The sequence below is a fragment of the Aphelocoma coerulescens genome, chromosome 3 (assembly GCF_041296385.1).
Source record: "Aphelocoma coerulescens isolate FSJ_1873_10779 chromosome 3, UR_Acoe_1.0, whole genome shotgun sequence".
Taxonomy (NCBI): Eukaryota; Metazoa; Chordata; class Aves; order Passeriformes; family Corvidae; genus Aphelocoma; species Aphelocoma coerulescens.
In genome coordinates this window covers 31,165,469-31,188,202 of record NC_091016.1, presented here as the reverse complement: position 1 = coordinate 31,188,202, position 22,734 = coordinate 31,165,469, and the positions used below count along the sequence as shown (strand labels likewise).

The following is a 22,734-nucleotide window of genomic DNA, read 5'->3' as shown; positions in this document are numbered from 1 at the left end:
AGCAGGAACAGCTGAATTTAAAGAGGTTGACCTGAAGTTAGTAAAGTTACATTAATAAGAGGTCATTCTTCCCTTCATGGTGTATATTTAATTTAAACTTTAACTGATTTTAAAACTCAAAGCAGTTCCTGAAATCCCATCACTGTTCACGTACACAAAACCTCATCATTACTTTGCATGCAAGTATGGTCAAGCTCATGGAAAATATCTTTTCAAGTGAAAATAATGATTTTGAGCATGTTTTGTCTGTCTCTAATCTTATTCCACAGTGCTACAAAGAAGCCCCATTAAATCCCACTCTAGATGACACGAGGCCTGATGAGAAAGACCAGTGAATCTGCCAACTGCGGTTTTCATACTCACAACGTCTTCAATAGACACAGAGTCTGTAAATAATTTGTGCAACCCCAATCTTACATTGAAAATACTGCAGCAAACATATTTACATTAACAGACCAAGTGAGTGCCAACAAGCAAGCCTGCAGCAAACCTTGCACAACCCAAACTCAGTTTTCATTTGTAGAGATAAATGAATATTACAATATCTGAGTAACTTTGAAGGTTCATTTCATCAAGATCTCCACAGTATTTGTTGCATCCTGGTAGAAGGCCCATTCTAGACCACGACGTAGCATTAAAAATACCTATTTTCACATTGAAGTTAACTTAGAGCTGCAGACATGCTATAAAACACTTAAAAAATAGAATTCATGCTGATTTACAGTTACAAATCTTGTATTTGTGCCAGGACTTATAAATACATTGACTACATTCTGAAGATGTTTCTTCATGATTGGTGCTTCATTTTTTGAGCTATTCACATGCTTTGCAGAAGGTGTTTCACAGCTCTTACCCTTCATTTGCTTCTACTAACACTCTTCTTCCTCTTTAATTGAATACCCTGAAAATCCATGCTGTAAATAATTCATATTCAGTAAATTACTGAATTATATGTTTTAAAATTATTACTACATATAGACTAACTGCTCTATTCACCCTGTTCACTAGCAGCCTCTTCCAAAATTTTGTATCAAGCTTGGGCAACGCACCAAACACTCTCCTTTTAATTATGCTTGCTCTTGCAAAGTTGATGGGCAGATTTTCCATCTGCTATCTCTTACAGCCCTCAGGCATGCGTTAGTTTAGTCACTGACTACTGTCTCCCTGATCTTCTCTAGAATTCACGTCCTAATTCTTATCTTCAAGGGATCCCATCAATGCCACACAGGAAGGAGGGACTTGGCTTTTACAAACAGGACAGAAAGTCCCTTTCCCTGAGCACATATAGTTCTGGTGTTTTTACTCCATGGTGACAGCACTTAGTGAGCTCTTACAGCCTTATCAGCACTGATGGTCTGGACACAGAGCAAATTTACAGATGCTACTGCTGTTCCTGAGACATGGAGCAGCTGAAAGCAGAACATTTATGTTAGGCAATCGCCTAAATATATTAAACACACCTTTCATCACAAGCCCAAATTTTCCCAAATGCAAGTACCTCTGCATGTGGACTGTCATGTATCACTAACATATTTCATTCACTGTGTCTGCCTGAAACACCTGACTCACAAGGCACAGGAGCATTGTGCCAGCAGTCATTCCCAAGAGGTTTGCTTCCCTGGCAGCCCATAAGGCACAAGTGGTTCTAGCAGGATGAATCTCCCCCTGAGGTTGTCTGCCACATCCCTCCATGCCAGACCAGAGGCACATACTGTTAGCACATTGCAAATTCCCACTCTGTATGGGAAAGCTATGGATAGACACCCTGCTGTGAGACTGTGCCTGTCTCCATGCCACCCCCCCTCCTCTCTCGTTTGGGAAATAGCAAGTGACACAAGAGACAGAGTAGAATGCTGCCATTACTGTAGAATTTTCTTGGAGAGCTGTTAATATTTCTGGAGCTTTGAACCTCAGGAAAATCACCTTCAAAGCTACCTCTTTGGCTGAAAACCCGTGGCATTGGCACTGAAACCAGCTGACACAGTGTGCAGTGACTACTGCTAAAATCCAACATCCAAGGTAAGGAAACTGAAGGGATCTATTCTTCCTTAGTTGTGCCATGGAATTACTGGTCCCCACACGACATTTGTTAACATTAACAGAAATTTAATGAAAGATTTCCACATACACCAATGAGAGAATATATCACTAAATTTAGAACAAAGTATGCTGGAGAGAAAACACCCATTATTATACAAAGAGACAGTGGACTGAAAATTGTTTTGATGACCATGGTGCTCTGTGATTCCTCTGAGATAATTTATGATTCTTGACTATTTTCTAGCTTCTTCATTAACTCATTCATGAGTCTTCACTGAAAAATTGAAATTAAGAGCACAAAATATACCATCAGATTACACTACCTCACAAGCAGAAGCTTCCCTTCATTCATGGTGAACACAGAAGATTTAAATATCTAATCAACAAGGTATGATTTCCACAAAAGTTTACTCAAAACCTTCTGATTTTTATCTTCAAAGAAATCAGTGCCTAAAGGAGAGTAAGCTAAACACACAAACAACCTAAACCAAATTTATTCTGGAGGAAAAGATGAAATAGGAATTGTACGTGTGACACAAATTACCATGTATGTCTCTGCAGACTTGAACAAACTTCTAAATGTGTTTGGCCAGGAGGCGCAAAAAAATGGTTTAGACCCTACCTTCATGCAGTGTATATTTAAAGACTACCACAAAAAAACCAAAAGAATCACAGGAAAGAGAATTAGAAGTCAGAGAATGGGAACACAGATGTCATGTTACTGCACATAATAGTAACATCCACAGAGGAATTTTGTGCCAAGATCTCAAAGAAATGTATGCAACATGGCAGTTTTTCCCTTATACAGAACATTTAAGCTAACAGGAGATTTCACAGAAGTATAATCTGGATGTACTTGAGATAGCTGGGCTGCTATAAATCCGTAAGTTCCTGTACTCTTCCATGGTGACTGGCCTGTTATTCCAGGGGATACACTCTCCATCCTTAAGACAGCCTAGTTTCTGGCTGCTACATACTACTGGGAGAGTGGAGGGAGAAGATATATTTGTTCTATTCTAGGGAGAAGTACAAATTCCTCAGAAAACCTTGCAACCTCCACCACATCAGTGTTTGAAGCACAAGAAAGGGTGATCTTCACAACTGAAGAGATCACGAAGGAACATTCATTAACTGCATTCTGGTGTAGCCAAGTACATTTGCTCATGCACTGGTCTGTCCTCAGCTAATGTAAAAGACACACTAAAACATGAAATTTCATTTGAAATAAATGCATGTAAGTAGGAGTTGGTACAAAGGAGTGAGACAGCAGCATATTTCTCCGAGTGAAACATGATAGCTGAGGGTTTACGATTAGTCAAACCATAAATGTATTAAGTGGAATGACTACTTTTTTCCACCTTGAAAATCAAGTTTCAGCTCTGCTGTGCCTTTGGTCCAAAAATCTAATAAGATCTAAGTACAAGATGAATTGCAGATCACTTTCTGGACTTACTCCAGCAATGGACAACACACCTCCACAAAACAACAAAACCCAACAAAACAAAAATAACAAAACCCCCAAAACAATTAAAAAAATACTTTCCTTTAAAGTTGACCCACTATATGTCTTTCTCTGCAGGATGCAGTCCTGAAAGTCCACCCACCAAGGCTGAGGAAATACAAAACAGTCACCACAATTGCATAAAGAGAATTAGAAACTTTGAGTTGCCATTGAGCTGAGGAGTATCCTGAGAGTCACTGGCAGTTACTCCCACAAGGAAATAGAGATGAGATTTAGGCTTCATAATCCATAGACTGTTAGTGTTTAAAACACTAATTTGAGAGTCTTATTATAGTAAAAGTACAGAATCTTGGAGAAGATAATCAATACATGGAGACAAATGCATGTTCACCACATTTTAAAAGTCACCATTCAAGCCTCCTGCTCATCAGATTTGACTTTGTACCTGTAAACTAGAAATAACTTTGGCTGGAGAAGTAGCTATGGGTGGTGTCCACTCTCACTGCCTAGCCTCAAAGCTAAGGAATACATAAATTAACATGAAGCTTCCTTTCCCTGAAGGTTTTGTTTAATTTTAGAAGTGTCAGGAAAATGTTAACATCACATTTTGTTGCATATTTTCCAGCAGCATGTGGCATATGCCGAGAAGGGAAATAACACTGTTTGTCATTATAACTTCACAGCCAAGGAGGAAGAAAGAAAAAAAAAGGAACCTAATGAAACCTGTAATTCATAGACCTGCTAAATACTGTTCTATGCCACACAAATTAATCTAATAGTTAAAGGTGAATACAAGGTTCTTTTTCTGCTTCTCCAAGCTGCTGATTTATTACAAAGCAGGATAAAACAGTTTTCATCCAGAGAGTCTGCATGTGAAAAATTTCACTTATTGAATTGGAAAAAAAAAACTCTGGCAATTATTTGTAATCTTCAAACAAATCCTCATTTACACAACTTCTAAGTTTAAAAATCTATGTGATAAAATCACTAACTGAAACAGGACTTAGGAGTAAGAGAAGTAGACCAAGACATTTAAATATTTACAGATTCAAAATTCCGTGAAGTGGGAAAACTGTTTCCTATCCAGCTCAAGTGCCACTCAGGACTCTCCTGCATAACAGAAATAAATTTATGGAGACATTTGCTTGTGTATTGACTGTAAATGAAGAAACCAATAACACATTCTGTTTTCCTCCCTTTGCCTAAGACATTAAGAAATACCTGTATTATTTAATTTCCCTTCAGTTTCATCAGAACAGACACTGGAGTTAATCTGAGCATTCAGTTTTGACAAAATGTCACTTTTTGTTTCTTCTCCCAGCTACCTTAAGCCAGTCTCTTCCTTGCAACAATCCTATGTCTAAGTTGCTAAAATATTTGGTTCTTACTTTGCTTCCTCTTTTATGGTCTGCATAGAGAAATGCTACAGAAGAAACTAACATGGTGCTTGTAACATAAATTAATGCAAAGCTTGAGTTTCAACACTTTCTAAAGCAAAACAAAGATAAAACTGCAATTTTGTCTGAGTCATAGATAGCAAAGTTGGTCACTCTAATGAGGAGTTTTTCTTCATCTTGAAATTGATAAGAAAATTAATATTACAGGTGAAGAAAGCACTTATTGTCTGTCCTTCTGTTTTCCATCAAGATTAGTAGTAAGTCTGACTGAGTTAAAGAGTCTGCATTGTCCATAATTTCTTTTGGATAACTGCATTACAGTCATTGGGATTTTGCCAGAGAAAAGAAGAGCACCAGTTTTCCACAAATACAGATGTTTCCACAAAAGCATGATGCCCTGAAAGAAGAGAAGCAAAATTTAAATCTAAACCAGCTTGTTCTGCTTTGGTTAGACCAAGTTTTCTGTAAAAAGCATCACTTCCTTTCCCTCCAGCTCAAGAAAGATACAGTACAGCAGTACTGGAAACTGAATCCAGCACACAGCTGACATGGCAAGGAACACTCCAAGTCAGAAAGATCTTTCTTGCCCATATTATTGCAGGTTTTATTTTTATACAAACACACTTTGGTATTTAATAAATACAGAGGCGTTAATACCCTAATAAGTGTATCAAAACACAATATCAGCCCATTCTCTGAACAATGGTCTCACATTTTTTCTTTATTCTTGTTTCCTTTCTTAAGCCACCTGCCTACCCCTATCCAGAGCATTAGAGCAGATAGGTATTGACTACTACAGAAGTGCCAGAGGTTCCAAATGGTACTAAAAATCTTGAAATGTAGATGCTGCTGGCTGCTCAGAGCACCCTCAACTTCTATGAAATGTTGAGATTTCAGTGCTCTTGTATTCGAGAAGCACCTTCCCTTGCAAGCTGTAGCACCTTACTTGCACCAAGTGTGTCACTGCTCTTTGACTGGGGCACAGCCCTGGGCACCAAGGGGGTACACAGCCCAAGGAAGGAGCATTTGCAGGCAGTGGGTGACGAGAATGCCACCAGACCCATTCACCCCTGCTGTTGGGTGTCTCTCCAGGGGATCTGCCTGGCAGGTCTCTGACCCGCCAGCACAGCATCCGTGTGCTACACTTTGCTGTTGAAATAGAAAATACAAGGAAACCAGTTTTGTAGGAAGACTGGGGATTGAGGCACAAAGCCAGTATGTGGAAGTTCTTGCCAACCCTTAGGCCTTCAACTCAGAACCATTAACTTGCAGCATTTATAAAATCCAAATTAATAGCTTAGGGAAATAAAGAAAACACTGTTATTAGCAAGACCAACATCCTACTGCCTCTGTTTCTTCTCAGTAAAGCAGTTGCTTAGATGCTCTGCCGAGCTTTCCACGAATACCTCCAATGGATGCAGAAACCAGAAACATGACCTTTCTCAGGCTTTCCAGCAGAATTTTCCATGAATTTGGGTTTAGACATCACTAGGCTCATTACTGAAAAGATACTAGCCAGAAAGAGGGTACAGAATTGGTATTACCATGAAACAGAAGTGCAAAAATAAGTTTTGCCTGGAGTCATATGAGAGAAGGGAAAAGGGGGGGGGGGGGGGGGGGGACCAAAAGACTTAAAACCAGGACATTCTGTAATTGTAACTGGAGGATTGGGGAAAGAAAACAATTTCGAAAAGAAAATCTAATCCCGTCATGATCACACTCTCATAGAAGCCAGAGAAATTGCTTTCTGTAAAAATAAACAGAAATGAACATTTCAGTATTTGCCATAAATGCTAGCACACTGAAGAAACAACTTTAATTTTGTAAAGTCTGAAAGGATAAGTAATAAGTTGGCAAGGTTGCTTAGATATTTGTGAGCTCTCATAAATATTACCTACCACAAGTCTAAATCATTGCCAGCTCTGGCTTATGTTAGCCTATTTTAATATCTTACAAACTCCTCTGCCAAGGGATAACTGACCTTTGAAAGATTATCTTCTGGTGTGTACAAGATAGCATCAAGTAAATGGTTATCAGTTCTCAGAGAATTTTGCTTCTAATGTTTTGGATGGACCATTATCTCAAATCATTATTTATTTGCTATTTAAGTGCTTTTTACACTGATGAAATCCCAACATAAAACTAAATATTGCAGAGCAGTAAGTCTTGCAATTAAAACCACTGCCCAAAGAATAGATGAGCAACTATTAGATGTACCAAAGCTATATTGTGGATTACTGAGAATAATTAACCTGTGTAATAGCAGATTCCACTTTTCAGTTAGATTCTGCTATTTGCTAAGATAACATGACTCATGCACACACAAAAAAATTATATGGATTTAAATATACATTGCACCCCCACTGCTTTAGACTAGATTTAAACAGTATGATAGAATTTGAGTCATCTTTCTGAATTTTCAAACTATGTATCAATATAATTGAACTTGACAAAGAAAACAAAACCCAAAACCAAAGAAAGCACACAGAGTACATGGTTTAAGACCAGCGTGCACCAGGTAGCAAGGCACATGGTTTAACACATCCAGTAACTGTACTGACAGTATAAAAAGGGCTCTCTGTTGTTTTAGTTTCTCTTCTAGAGAAAGGGAATAACACAAAGTGTAAACAAGAGAATGACTGAATCTTGGGACATTGCTTTAACTCTGTTGAGGGGGAAAAAGAATAACAATAATGCCAGTCAAATATGAAGATCTAATTTTCTTCCTGAAGCCATATGATCAAGTAAAAAGGTAGGCTAACCCCATATATGTTCCCCTAACTGCAGCAGAGGCCTGTGACAAATGCAGGAATTCCACAGCAATCATTGTGTCCACTTTGATTGCCAGCTGCAGGGAGAGGAGTGAAATATAGAACAGAACAAATCCACAGCTTCTCTGAAGGTCAGCTGAATCTGCCAGATCTAATAAACAGAAGACAGTCTCTACTCTTATTTCTGAGAAACCCTTGGCTCTACAGATGCGTGCAGCCACAAGATTTGTTGGGTCTTCAGATCTGCGTATCTTTCCACAGTAGCACTTCCCCTTGGTCCCCTTCTGAATTAGATGTCAGAGTTAAACACCAAGGCAGGCATGGGGCTGGCACAATGCTCTTTTGTTTGTCAGGGAAAATATTCCTTCAGGTTTATGGAGGAGTTTTGTTGTTTCCAGTTAAAGGGAAGGGTAAAATTGGTCCCACCCCAGAATCAGATGGCCATTGCTTAAAATTTCAATGCAAAAGGTTTGAATTGCAATGAGGGTTGAAAGTAGTACAGTAATAACAAGGTTCTATATACTATTATTTACTCTGATGCAACTCCAGAATGGAGGGAAAGAAGAAATAAAAAAGAAAAATCAGTCACACAGTATTATCTAATATTACAAATTCACTATCCCATTTTACAATTTCACTGTTAAGACAAGCTTTTGATTTCCCATATCCTGCAAGGATAACAGTGTAGGCATCACCTCATATTTCTACCGAGTCCTAATGAAATGAGTTTCAGATTGCCTGAATTTAGGTATGAGACATGTGGCTTTATTAAGATTTTAAAACAAAGTCTAGATATTAAAAATATCACTTAAAATTACAGGCCTAAACAAATTGCAGAGCAATTCACTTTAAATACACACTCCCTGCTTTGATACTATACAACTGAGATAACAGAGTGCTCCATTCTCTCATTTGGAAGCAGAGTCTTTGCCATAAAGATGCTTTCCTGCTGGTAATCAGGATCTTTCAGAAGATGCAAGCAGTTGTCCAAGAACAACTTTAAAAACCTATGTTTCTAGAATAATAAATATTAATTTTGTCATTCTTACTCCCACTGCAACATTTATGTACGACTGCAGGCTGCAGCATAACAAAAGTGAAGGATTATTGAACTGTAATAAGAAAAAAATTATTAAAGCAAGTACTCTGTTTTATTCTTGCTCTCTTCTTACCAAGAAGAGTTTAAAATGCTAAATACCTGACTCCAAAGAAACAAAGATCCCTTTGCTTTTTGTGCCCTCCCTATCAGCAAAAAGGGAATATTGTGTCTTTATTTTGAAGGGATGCTATAAGCTAAATCTGTGAAATATTCGTGGGAGGTTACAGCAGAGAGTTAGAACAGCCAACTAAAAGAAAATTTCTGCAGATAAGACAAGGACCACAGAAAAAAGCCTGACCTACAGCTTTAGCTGAAAGGTAAGACTTGAAGGTTGATCCTCTCCATGTGGTTATTGTTTGTCCTGTCTGAAAAATGAAACACTCCTATACTTCATCTCTCATTGAGGGTGAAACAGAAATCATTCCTGTACACAGAGTCAGAGCCCCAACCAGCCCCTTCCATCTGTGATTATTACAGTTTTCTTGCTGCAGATGAAACGGGATAAGTACTTTCTTTGATTCCATCCAACCTGAGTGGAATACAGATGTTTTTAAAAACCTTTAGATTTCCTCATTCTGTAACATATAAATAACATTGGTTCATATAATATATTACATCACAACTTCGTGCTATTCCACTAAGCAGTAATCCTGGAAAGTAAAAGTCTCAACTGGACTGGATACTACACCACTCACTCAAAAAAAGTACAGAAGTGTCTCCCCAGCTTTCCCACCTTTTCCTCAGCCACAAACAGAAGCTGCACACCTTCCCACGTGTTGGAACATTTTCCCACACCAGAAGAGCTCCTTCCTCAGTAGCACCCCTCTGTGTCAAGGGTCATTTCTGCTCCAAAGGCAGGAGACAGCCCCTCTCACAGAGATGATCTGACCCGTGACATTCCCCCTTTAGCTCAGCAGCCCAACACTTCCCACACACATCCAGGCACCTGGCCTCATGCACCTCAAAGCTTGGCTGTTCTTAACAGCTCTACCAACCCAACTACAGAGGCATAACCTCTGTCCACAAACCTTGTCCTTCCTCCTCATGGCATTAAACACTTTTTGCAAAAAAAGTGTTTCATTTTTTCAAAACATTTTTTTTGTTAAATTAATTAAATCGTTAATTTTTTCCAAAACATGGCATAGCCCCATACTAGCCACTGTGGGGAAAATTAACTCTATCCCAGCCAAAATCAGCACACAAATACACAGCAAAAAAAATATCCCAGAATGCCATAATTTGCTCTCTCTTGAAAGATAAAACACATTTTGAGTTTTGTGATGCTATTTGTCCAATTTCAGCATGTAAATCATATTTAAAGTTACCAGCCCAGTTCTCTGTTTTAGCAGATATAAAGCTCTCTCCTTTTTCCAAACACTGCGGAGAGTTTTCCTAGCAGGCTATTAAAGGTCTTATTTTGAAGAAATGTTGGCTGTACAGGTCAGGAAATCATTTCTTCAGGCAAGTTCCAAAGTACACCAGAACTGAGATGCTTTGAAAGCCTGTCTGCCAGTCGACTTTGTCCCACTTTGAAAACAAAAGCAATTCTTTAGAAAGCACGTTCTTAAAGACATTAATCCTTTAAAAAGTAACAATTCCTAAATTATCTGCACTGTAAAAGCAGATCCTAAAGGAGTCTTTCTGAATGGTTTACACAGCTATTTGAATAGGTTGCTTTTAAAATGCATACAGTATGCAAATAACTATCACAGAGCTGTAACACATGAAAAAACATCCTTTATTTTGTTTTCTTGAACACATAAGTGAGCAACACTTACTTTGTATTCAGGAAACATAGGCAAGAATGATATAATCACCTAAGAAATAAAGTCTGGCAAACAAAGATCAAATTCTTTACCCAAAAAGCCTGCAAGCTTATTTGCTATTAATAAAAGCCCACCAAAACCACAAATTAATTCATTAGGAGTATTAAGGAGGGAACTGATGGCATCTCCTGACATACTGACAGTATGTAACCCCTGAATGCTGAGTGTTCCACACAGAACTCATATTCCACATTCAGTTACACACCCAGAACTTCCACCACGGTATGGGGTAAGTATCCTCTAAATCCCCTGGAGCAGTCCCTGATTACTACATCACCCACGGCAACTTCAACATATCCTCACATTCTACTCATTTGCAAAGTGTTCCTCAGTATCTCAAAGATAAACAAGACTATTTAAGCTGTTTATAATGTACTCTGTGAAACCAGAGTCAGAAAATCCAATATTTACTTAAAATATGAAAATATGATCATTCAATGCTGAAAAAGCAGAGATAAAAACATACTATAGATGAGGAAGATTCTTTTAATCTTTAAGCTTTTATCTCAAATTCAGGATATGCTCTGCAGTCTTACTGAAGTGACACCAGAAATTAATACACCATTAAATCTACTCTTGCTGTGGTGCAACTTTTCCTGATATAAAAGGCTGTTGAAAGACCAGAGCAACACAGTGAAAGACATTCTTACAGATAAAATTCCAGGAGCAGACACCACCCAAAGTAGCTGCCTTCCCCAGAACTGCTCAAAGGAAGACAGTACATGTAACTGGCAGGAAAAATCTGTCAAAGTGAGACCTCACTTCTGTGGCTAGAGGGGTTTCTCATTTTGTCTGGTTCTTTGTTGCCTTTTGCTTTTTTAAGAGTCCTTGTGTCTCATTAAAAAAAAAAAAAAAAAAAAAAGAAAAAGAAAAATTACGCAACACTCTGAAGTGACCTGTGAATGCTGTCTTAGAAAGAGTGACTTATCTCACAAACTTAATACCCAAACAGACAAGGCAGATGGATGGTCTGATTTAATTCCAAGACCAAAAAACCTCCAGACATTTACTTGGCTTAGACCTTTGGAAGGGCAGTGGAAAGCTTCTCTCCCCTCCCTGTTCTGGGGGAGGGGGATGTTACTACACCAGAGAAACAATCCTGACTGCTTTTTACAAAGCACACATTGCTCCCTTGCATGAGAACACGACAAACCTATGTCTTTAACTGTAGGGATCAGAAAGTAATGCATGACTCAAAGTATCCCAAATCTTCACACCACTACTTGAAAATGTGACCAAGATGAAAGATACCCAGTGATACCCTTTCACAGTATATCCACACATGGCAGTGAATCCCAGTCTTTCAACGTGCCCTTAAGGACAAAATATTACTTTTACTAGTATTTTCAAAGGACTTCCTCCTGCAATATTAACCTTGTTTGTTTTGCTTTTTGTTTTAGACAGGCTTATGCAAGCTCTCTTTAGCCAATAATGAAGACAGGAAACTAGTTCCACTTCTCACTACTCTGCCCAAGTTGCAACGGGAATCCAGGTAGGCAAAAAAGTCCACTGCTACATATTTCTACTCCACAACACACAAGCCATTTCACTAATGCCTCCATGCTGTTTCAGGGGAAAAGCAAGTGTGCATTAGACTCACTCCAATCATCAGATCACCGTCTAAGGATGTGACAGGAATGAGGAGCCCTCTAACTTCAAAACACCAGTTCCCATGATGCTGATGTTCCTGACATTCTCCCATACAAGTGAGATTTGAATATGCTTAATTTCTTCCAAGCTTTCAGAATACTGAGCTAGTCAAATCCACACAGCATCTAGCAGAGAAACCATTCATCTCGGCAAACTACTCTGGTACCTGCAGTATTCTAATTTGACTAAAAAAATCCCAGAAGTCAAAAGTCCCATTGCAGCTCACTTGCATGACAAAAGGCAGAACAGTACTGCAACCCAAATGAATCAGTCTGAACTTTTGCTTACTTATACCATTATTTTGTTCTACACGGGAAAAAAGAAAGAATAGAGAAAGTCTGAAAGTTCCTTCAGTCACTCTAAGCCAAACTCTGAAGTAGGTGCATAAAGCTTCCCAAAGAGACCACTAACTTCATTGATATTAATATACTTGTTTCCACCCAACAAACTGCAAGTTTGAATGGCAAGGGAAGTATGGTTTTTAACCTCTTTCTGAATGGCTGCAATGGCTGACCTAGTTTCTATTTATTATAGTTTTGTGTTTAGCATTGTCATTTACATCAGTGCTAGCTGGTTGCAGTGCAGCACTCAAACTGCAACTTGTGCCAAACCTAAGAATAGCATTATATTCTCCCTAAGAGAATATACACACCAAAAAAATCTCTTATGCAATTTTAGGATTATGTATAGAGCAGTACAGCACAGACAGATCACTATCTGGAAGTAGAAGTGTTTTTTCCGAAGAGGCCTCTGTACACAGCCCTTTCCTTTTGTAGCAGGAACAGCTTTCATTTCCTCCACAGTCTCCCTGGAACTCTGACAAATCAACAGTGAAGATGGGATAGGTGGGAAGAACCTCTCCAATCAACCAGATTGGACGTACAATCAAACATGTGCTTTGTATACAAAGCAATATTCTTTACTGAGTAATCACAGACAGAAATTAACTACTGCATCCTAACCTTTGAACACTGTCAAAAGAGTGATAACTTCTAACAAGGGTATGTTCACTTGCATGTCTGCCTCTGATATGGTATGGACTCTAATATCAGGCTGCATGGTGTTTAAAAGGCATAGTACAAAAAGCATTAGGAAAGTCAGCATATTTTTTTCTAAAGAAAGAATGGGAGGGTGTTGTATTTTTAAGGACTAAATGCAGGAAGTCATTGACAAGCTCCCCACTCATGGTTCCACTTTGAACTCTTACATCTTTAAGGAATTTGCTAATATTTTTGCAAAGAAGAACAGTTTGATCAAACAGCCTTCCTGTGTCTCAAAGCAGTTACTTAGACAGCTAACAGAAAGATTTAGTTGTACTCGCAATTGTCTTTTTAGCATATTTTCTTATGCAGCACAGAGCTATCTTCCATATGAAACCCCCGAGTCTGAAACAATACCAAATTATCATAATCTAAGACCTGTATTTCAAAACATTTTAGAAGTGGGTTTGGATTGCTGCTTAGCCGGCAGTCTCCAACCAGCCCAAGTAGCCAGGAGTTGCAAAACCACTGACAGAAAAACGAAGTTACAGAGTGCAATGCTGCCATCTGCTGAAAGTTGCTTGTCTGACTGGTCTAATTGAGTTGCACAGGCTTTTGAGCAGTCAAAGCAGTTAGTTAGACATGTTTAATCTGATCAACTTGAGGATGAGTAACCAATATTTTTGGATCGAGAATTTGTGCCTACAGATACAAGGTCAAATGTATTCAAGTACGGCATCTGCATTTCCCTCGAGTGGGATGGCCACTCAACTCTTGGTAAAATCAATGTTTCCATTTGTTGCCCACAGAGCTGCACCACAGCTTTGGAGAAGGTTCTCCATCAACAGCAGGCCCCAAAAGTAATGTTTCATGACTAGTGACAAATCTGGAATAGGACATCCAAGCTTGCAGCTTCCCCTGGCTATGCAAAATGGCAAAGTTGCACATCAGGGTGCACACCTTTCCCTTCAGCAGACTGTGCTGGTGTTTCAGGACTACACTCAGAGGTGGTTGACCTTTTGGGAAACTCCAAGTCCATATTTTTTTCCTTGTTTTTTTATTTCTCCATATCTAGTCATGGAATAAAAAAGTCATCCTTTCCAAGTGATGGATATGGCCTGCTGTAACTGCACAAATTCATCTCACTGGCCAAGAGACAAGATTTTTCAGCTGTGGGCCACACCAAAGTCCTTCATATAGCAAAAGTCACTAAAGAGAAAAAAAAAATACCTCAGAAGAATTGCTGTGAAAGTACCACAGCGTCATTTTCACTGTGACCCACATTAGCCATGGTAACTAAATTTAGGTGGGTGTACAGAGCTCTCCTGTGGCCCAGGCTGTCATGCACAACTACCACCCATGAAGCAGTCTGACATTGATGTCCTATGCTCTGCTGTTTGATTACCACTTCTCAGATAAATGAGACAAAAGTGTTGCACCAGGATAAACTCTTTAAAGTGCATGCCAGATATTTTTGTTCCTGTATAAATCTGAAACAACTCTGCTTAGCTGAGTGGACATGGACCTCAGTTTCTCTCAGTGTACCAAATCAAGTGTGTGAGCCACAGCACCGAGTTCAGTCACCCGTAGCTTTACCAGATACACATGCTTAACAGTACAAGCCTGATTTGTCTATGCCTCACACTGAAGCAAGAACAGAATTATAATATATCACTACTCAATGACAGTAGTTGTTATAATCACTTTGAACAGATTGTAAGCAATTTAATGGGGAACACTGTAGAGAAGAAATAGCCCTCTTCTGTGTGCAGGGGGACAAACTCATCAAATGATGAATGCTACACAGCCTCCCTCTTTGTTACCATCTCTCATTTCCTCAAAACATCCACTGTAAAAATTCAAGCCTCAATCATACCATCTAATTTGGTGCAGCTTCACAGTAATTATAATAGATTCATGCTGCATCACTTACATTGATAAAAGGAAATTACCAGGAGATTCCAGAAGCATTTTACTGGACTTAATTCCAAGCATAAACTTGTAAGTGCTCCATTGATGTCTGTCAGTTTGATTATGGTACAAATCACACACCAAGGAATACTTTCAACCACATATTTCAAGATGGTTTTAGTTCTAGTAGTAGCACTAAGAAGATCCAAAAAAGCCTTTGCTCAGAGATTTAAACATTCATCCTCAGCTTCATTTTCTTAAAAGATGAAGAAAGTGAAATTTTAGGAAAAAAATGTCAGTCAAAAAGATGAGATGTAGTATGCTGGCATTTTACACTTTAGTTGATAACTTGTGAATGTTTACATTGTTTAACACAGACACAAGATGAGAAGAGCTTATCAGTACCACAAGACACAAACAGCACACGTGGGAAACAGTCACAGGGACCCTGAGCTACAGCAAAGACTCATTTAGTCAGAGTAGCTCATAAATACCCACTCAGTAAAGAATGAGCAAGAAGCATTTTTGCCAGATCAATGCTCATGTTTACAATTCCAAGCCAAGGAACAGTTAAAGTCAGTAGATTTGATTACACAAGAGGCAGAAAGCAGAGGGGGTTTTTGTGCACAGTGAAATGGGAAACACGAGCTCGAAGCTGCAGCCACCAATACTACAGGACAAAGGTTTGTAGGTCTGAAGTCACCACAAGGTTTCCTGCAAACCACCAGCACAGCTAGACTGATGCATGGTAACTTGAACTGACGACCAGCTAGGACTTCACAGACCATTGGTGTGGTCCCTGAACATCAAGAAAATATCTGCAGAATCAAATGATCACATGAGATCCAAGCACAGGATGTACAGCACACAATGAATGGGAACACGAAAAGGCAGGGCCAAGTTCTCCTACTATTTCAATGGATGCAGTTCCACTAACAGTGGTATTTTATTTTATTTTTCCAAACCTCCCACAGAAGCCAAGCCAGATGGCAAAATGCTACTTCTACTAATGCTGCTAATACCCCTGCAGGATTATTTATTGAGTGAGACAGCTAAGACCAGCACTTTCATAGTTAGTAATCACAACCAGTTTTTTCCCCACTTTGTCTGTATCAGTTATAATTTTCTTTCAGGATATGACTTGTTAGTCTCCAATGCCTATTGTTCACATCTTCTCTGAGATTATTACTTAGCCAATGCAAGTACAATTGAATTTAGATGTGTTGTTCCTATTTCAACTGTATCCAAACCACAATTGTTGTTGGAAACTTGTGGTCTAAGTTACTTTCTGAACTGACCCTTAAACCCCAATTTCTTATAATTGTCCAGCAGTCATTTAACAGAGTAAGTTACAGGAATTTGCACCCCATTATACCATGGATGAGCTTCCTGAGAAAACAAACAACTTCATTAGTAGAAATATTTCATATAAAAATTAAATACAGTCCAATGTGTATTTCAAACCAGCATTCACTGGAGACATCAAGGAATTGTAGTTTTCGAATTATAGCACAACACAAGGAAGCAATCTTGAAGCAACAGCTCACCATGCATCACATCTCGTGAGTGCTGCTGGCTATCCTCCTTGGATCCTGGCTCTACAGGTCACACACCAGTAATACCCCACCCCAGTTGTGAAAAGCCTGGTATACAGTAAGCCAAGGCAATCTATGCTCTAAGAACAATTAAAAGATGTCCAAGCAAGGAATTTACTGTGCTAACGGTTCATTTTGCTATTTGCCTTCATTTGCCTCTCACTTGTGGAAGGAACCTGGTACTCCTCATTCCAAATGAGGCAAATGGAAGCCAAATCACTCTGCCACAGTGCCAGCCAAACACATCTGTTGGACTACTTTGGCTACTTTTTTTTTTTGCCAGAAGGTAAAAATGTTATCAAATGGCATGTAGGAATATTACTTGGGTGGCTCTCTATGCTTTGAGTAGGAACCAAGTGCTGCTTTATACCAGCAGCCAAAGCTCTCTATCTCAATAATAAATAAAATGCAAAGGGAAAAATTAGAAAAACAATTTGGTACAAAGTTCTCTTTTTGCAGTGCATGGTACCTCTACCAATGAAAAAGAAAAAAAAAATTAAAAATTTTTAAAAAGCAAGAAAAAAAGCTTTTAAAAGTCAAGTCACAGACATTTATTAGATGAAGGACCGAAGGAGCATTGTGGCCATTATATCCTCCCACCCAGTGGCCATGGAACAGAAAGTCCTCTCCAAAATGATGACTGCCAAATGCAGCAGCCTCTCACGATTTACTGGTCAGCACACACAGATCCATATAAAGGAGATCATTATGCCCCTCTCATTTCAGGTGTCATCCAGGAAGATCATTTCCACAGTTTTAACAGTGACCGTTCCAAACTGCTGGTGTTCTTCCCAGCAATTGTATTTTGTGGTTCTGTTTCCATTTCCTTTACCATGTATGCATAAGCAGGCCTCTTTTCAGTCTGAATTATTTACCCTATAATTTGTGCTTCTGTTTTCAACTAGTATTTACTGCTGAATCATGCCAAAAATCACACATACTGAATATTGCAGTGGGTCATACTTTAAAGCCCCATAAATTTCCTGGTTTCCTTGCAGCCAGACATAAGCTTCCCATTACTTTGGGCCAAACTTTATCCTCTTACGGAGCATGAAGCAAATTCACAGAACTCAGTGAAAATGCACCCACTCATACTATATATTAATACTACATTTAAAAAACGGTCACTTCAACCTTGATTCATTGACAGGTTGGCTTCTACTTTTGCAAGTACTCAGATGACAGAGGTTACTCCTGCAAGAACACTTCAAATACATTACATTTGCAATAAGAGGCTCTGTTTGCTAGATATCCTTTACAACATCCAGATGCTTAGAATCAGGCAGACAAATACCAACATCAGGCAGGCATCCCTAAACAGCTCTAAAAATTTGTCCAAGTGTTACAAGAATTCTGTCAAAGGGATACAGTTATTAGGAACCTACAGATAATTACCCTATTTTTCTATTAAAGATATTTGCCCTCAAACACAAAGATACACAATAGTACTCCTAGTACCCACAATGAAGCAAAAGTCTCCAATTCCAGAAAAAAGAGAAATTCAAAGATTCTATGTGTTAAGAAATTGAGAAATAGTAGCATAACCAAGCATTTCCTTTATCATAATAAAAACTAGTATTTTTTTGGCTAGGTTACACTGCAGGTGCAGGACAGCTCAATAAGAATGACAGTCACAATCAGACACATCTATCTGTCACAGCAGTATTTTAAGCATGTGGCAGCCACTACAGGCCTTGCAAACAATTCAATACTAGGAGTCAAATTTTCAAAGCTATTAGAGCATTAAATGCACACGATGCATATGCAAGCAGCTATAAATCTCAACAGGTCTGAATGTAAGCATTTTTTACTGGCACTGCTCTCAACAGGACACAGCCACTAAGCTTAACTGACTTTGCAAGTCTCAAGTAGGAACAGGCACTACTGAGGTGTCAGGGACACAAAGGGCTTTGGCCACTGAGCTGGCCTGAGCTGCAAGCACCTACAGCCATCCTCATCCACGTAGCCCCTCCTGAGCACCCCAGAAAGTGCAGCACTTCCTGCCACTCATCAGGGATTTACAGGAGCACAATCACAGCTGTATCGAGACCAAGCAACTGGTGTGGATGTCCTGTTGCAGTGTGAACCCCTCAGAGCACTTGACCAAAGTGGGAGATGAGTTGAACCCCTCAGGAGGCAGTTGGAAGTATGGGGAAATGCCGGTGGGGAGGGAAGCATCTGAAGGGATGCTCTTCACCGTCCCTAAAACAGTGCCAGCTTCAAGGCAACCCTTTAGCTTTTGAGGCTGAGTCCCTCCCATGAGGGGCAATGTGGGGCAGAAGCAAGGTTAGGAGAGAGAGAGGGGCAGAGTGGCCCACAGCATGAAAGAGATTAACTTCCCAAACCTGGATCTAGGCACTTAATACAGACACCCTCAAAAGCACCCTCAAATCCAGCATCAGTTTCCTACAAAATTCCCCTAAGCCCTGAGAGAGATATTTTCACTTCTAAGTGACACAACAATTAAAAAAAAAAAAAAGGAACACAGCTCACTGACAAAGCCACATAAACTTGCATTGTTAAGAGCTTTTCAATATTAAATGGCTTTTAAATGTGCTGGCAAAAGTGTGGTGTGTCTTTCCTTAAAGACAGATGTATATCCTTCTTTACACAGCATATAAATGGTGCCCAAAATTAAGAGGCATAGTTAATCAACTCTCATCCCCATCTCAGTGGGTAGGATAAATGGAAAATAAGTGCAAGCAGTGAAGTCAACTGACTCTGAGAACTCGCAACTGATTTTGAATGTTCATGTTTATTGACAGCTTCTCTTCACCAAACTGGTAAACCATCTAAGTCTCTAAGTTACACAATGCAGGCACACGACTTCCAGCACAATTGCCTCTTAAGAATTTTCTACTGTATTTTCAGAAAACAGGTTTTAAAATTATTACTTTATCTTCTTCCACAATCTATGTGTGTTTTATTATACATACAGTAAAATTTCCAGAAGTATTTCTTCACACTGCCATAAATGTGCTAACCCCTGTATATAGATCTCTGAACTAAAGTAGGCAATTGAGCCTGTATTGACTACTTCAAGGGAGCATCCCTTCCCCAAAATTCCTAATTACAGACTCTCTGACTACTCCCTTCCATTTCAGCCACTTCCCCAGCTTGTTCTTCCTCCGGGTTTGGTTTAGTTTGTTTTGCTGTATTTTGAGACTTCTCCAAGGTTTTAAATATTTAGGCTGCACCAAAACTATTTGAAGAAACCAAGAGTCTTTTTCCACCTTACAAGCAGAGCCTAACTCAGCAAACTCAGCATAAGCAAGAAAATTAAATGGGCACAAAATCCAGGACTGATTGTCCATTTCCTTCCTTTTCCAAACCAGAAAGCTGAGCTCTCTTACCCTCCTAACACCAGCTTCAAACCCTACAGAGACCAAGGGGTCTCTTATATTGCCACACTAAAGTAACCACTCAAAACGGAGAAGAAAAACCTGCCTCTTGACTTCTCTGTTTGCTCAAGCAAAACATACAGGCCAATTTGTTTTCTACAGCAACTCCATCTTAGGTTGGCTTGACTAGCTAACACTTACTCATTTGTTTTTCACTGCCCTAGGCAGCACATTCATGTAGCTATAGCCAGGCAGAAGGATTTTTTTAAATTCTTTTTAAAAACTTCCTTATCTATGTTCTTCTATCGGACTCCCCTGTTTTCTCCTTCTTTGTATCTACACCCTCTTTTATTCTTGTTCCCTCCTTATAGCATCTCCTTCACCAATTTCAGAAAGTAGTGCATGAAGTCTCTCTTTGTGAGCTTGCTTTTCTGCTCCTCTTACAAGTTCTTCTCACTTCACCTTCTATCCGCTGCATCAGCCGCACTGTCCCCTCATCTCTCAGCCCCTCTCTTCCCCAAGGAGGCTTCCATGTGAACTTTTTTTTTTTCCTCCTTTTCTCACCACCCTTATCTTTCCTCCACAAAAGCAGAGTACTTCTATTTGGTCTCAAAGAGTTAGCCTATACAGTTTGCAAGCACCTACACTTCATTCCTCTCCTCCCAGCTACTGTTTCCAAGCCCACTACCTCCACAGCAGCCACCATAGCCTTCCCTCCACAGTGGGAAGCAGCCACCTGGACTTCAGGCAGCCCTGCATGAAAACCTCTAACACCAGCAATTCTGCAAAAAATTTGTTTAAGAGAATCTAAGTCAGGCCTGCTACATTGGAATGACACAGCACTGAATTCACAGAGACTTAAAAAAACATGATACACCCCATTCACCTCTGTCATTCCAAACACAAGGGATCAAGAGACTTTCATTTCAGAAAGGTCCTCAAGATGTTACATACAAAGGACAAACAAAGGTGGTGGTGGAACCCAAAACAAAAGCAAAATTCATCTATACCTCCAGTGGACTTTGTTTTCTAAGCAAACTTTGGAATTTTGGCCTATTGTTCTCTGCAGTGCACAACAGAGCATTCAGCAAGTGGTTTCTATTTTTAGGACGTCTGGGAATGCTTTGCTTTAGTCTTTTCCGCTCTGTGGGATCACAGTGCCATCTATTGGAAAAAAGCTATAAAGAGCAGACATTCATCGGCTGTTTACTATTTGCAAAGACTGTAAGTATTTATTACTTTGATTTCATAAAAATTAGGTAGGCCAAGTCCTTATGACTTGAATAAAATATTAGTTAGGCCAATCCTTTGATAGGATTTTTTTAGGATAGCAACCCTTAATATTAGGGGAAGTTACAAACTTTTATATTTAAAGTAACTTAATTTAAGCAAACATTTCAGAACCTCACAATCACAACTGTACTAACATGCCAGAGACAAGAGCTGCCACTCATAGAAATAAGCATCAGGACGGTCTATCCTGCACAAGCCTTTCCTTTTTAATCCTACACCTGCCATTGCAGTGGGACTCCCTGTTTGAGCAGGATCATACAGGGATAAACACAAACCCTGCTCCCTAGCCTGATCGTTATTAATCCTCCAAGATCAGGCAAGAGCTACATCTTTGAAAATTCTCCTTCCAGCAATAAGCAGCACACATCAAGCTTTCCTATACCTATATGCAGGCCTTCTTTCTTTCTATAGCCAGTGGGAACTCAGAGCAGGCACAATAAGCCTGTAGAGCACTCATAGTCCATACTCAACATTTAACAAAATACAACACAAATTTTAAGAAGCAGGACCTTTTTAAAACGAATTCTGAAAGAATTTCAGAGTTTGGGAGGGCCAAGCCTGCAAGCATGCCACCCACATCGGGCAAATTAACAGAGACACAGAGGCCAAAAGAGGCAGGCCCCTAGATAAGCCAGGCAGAGTGGAAGACTCACCATGGGGAATTCTTTCCTCCTGAGTGCACTTCCAGGAGCATCCAGGGCCCATAAAAGCCCCTTGCCAGGTGACAGCAGGCTGAGACCAGGGGTCCCCTGGCTACCACCTACAAGGGCAGTGATGAACACTGGGCAGTGGCTCAGGGAAGGAGCACAAGCTCTGGCAGTTGGCTTCAAAAAGGAAAATGAGGGACAGGTGAACCACATTACTATTGGGGGAAGAGGAGGAAGACAGAAGGAGGGATTACCTCTCCCTAGATCACAATGCAGCTGGCACTTTGCATCCCTCACACACAGGTGTTTTCCAAATATATCACGTGGCTACACTAAAGATTTAGAAAAGAAGCTAGTGCTTACATGCATACATTGGGAACTCTCCCATAATAGTGTGAAGGTGTCTTTATGCCCACGTGTACCAGTATACATAAATATATACATGTTTCTATACATAAGCTGCTGCCAAGTAGCATTAGAGAATTAACCAACAAATCAGAACCAAAATGCCTAAGAAAAAGACAATTTAGCATAATAAAAAGATGCTTTCTTCTCATAAGCCTGTAAGACACCCAATTTTCAGGAAAAAAAGTTGCAAATGCAAGCAACAGGCTGGGGCCCTCCTCATTTCACCACATGAGAGCTGCTGTGGCCAAGCTGGAGCCCAGCTCCGCATCGCACAACAAGAGGCTCTTCACACACCCTGGAGAAACCCTGCCCAG

General features: G+C 39.6%; 1 long non-coding RNA gene across 6 annotated transcripts in view; it reads right to left on the bottom strand.

Annotated features, from left to right (window-relative positions):
• LOC138107881 (uncharacterized) overlaps positions 1 to 22,255 on the bottom strand; it is a 372,717-nt gene extending 350,462 nt beyond the window's left edge. Inside the window, exon 1 of one of the 6 annotated variants that reach the window (XR_011149750.1) lies at positions 22,019 to 22,255. This is a non-coding gene — a long non-coding RNA (uncharacterized lncRNA). The remainder of the gene's footprint in view (positions 1 to 22,018) is intronic. The other 5 variants (XR_011149753.1, XR_011149752.1, XR_011149751.1 and 2 more) reach the window with 5 other exon arrangements.
• Positions 22,256 to 22,734: the final 479 nt, after the last annotated feature.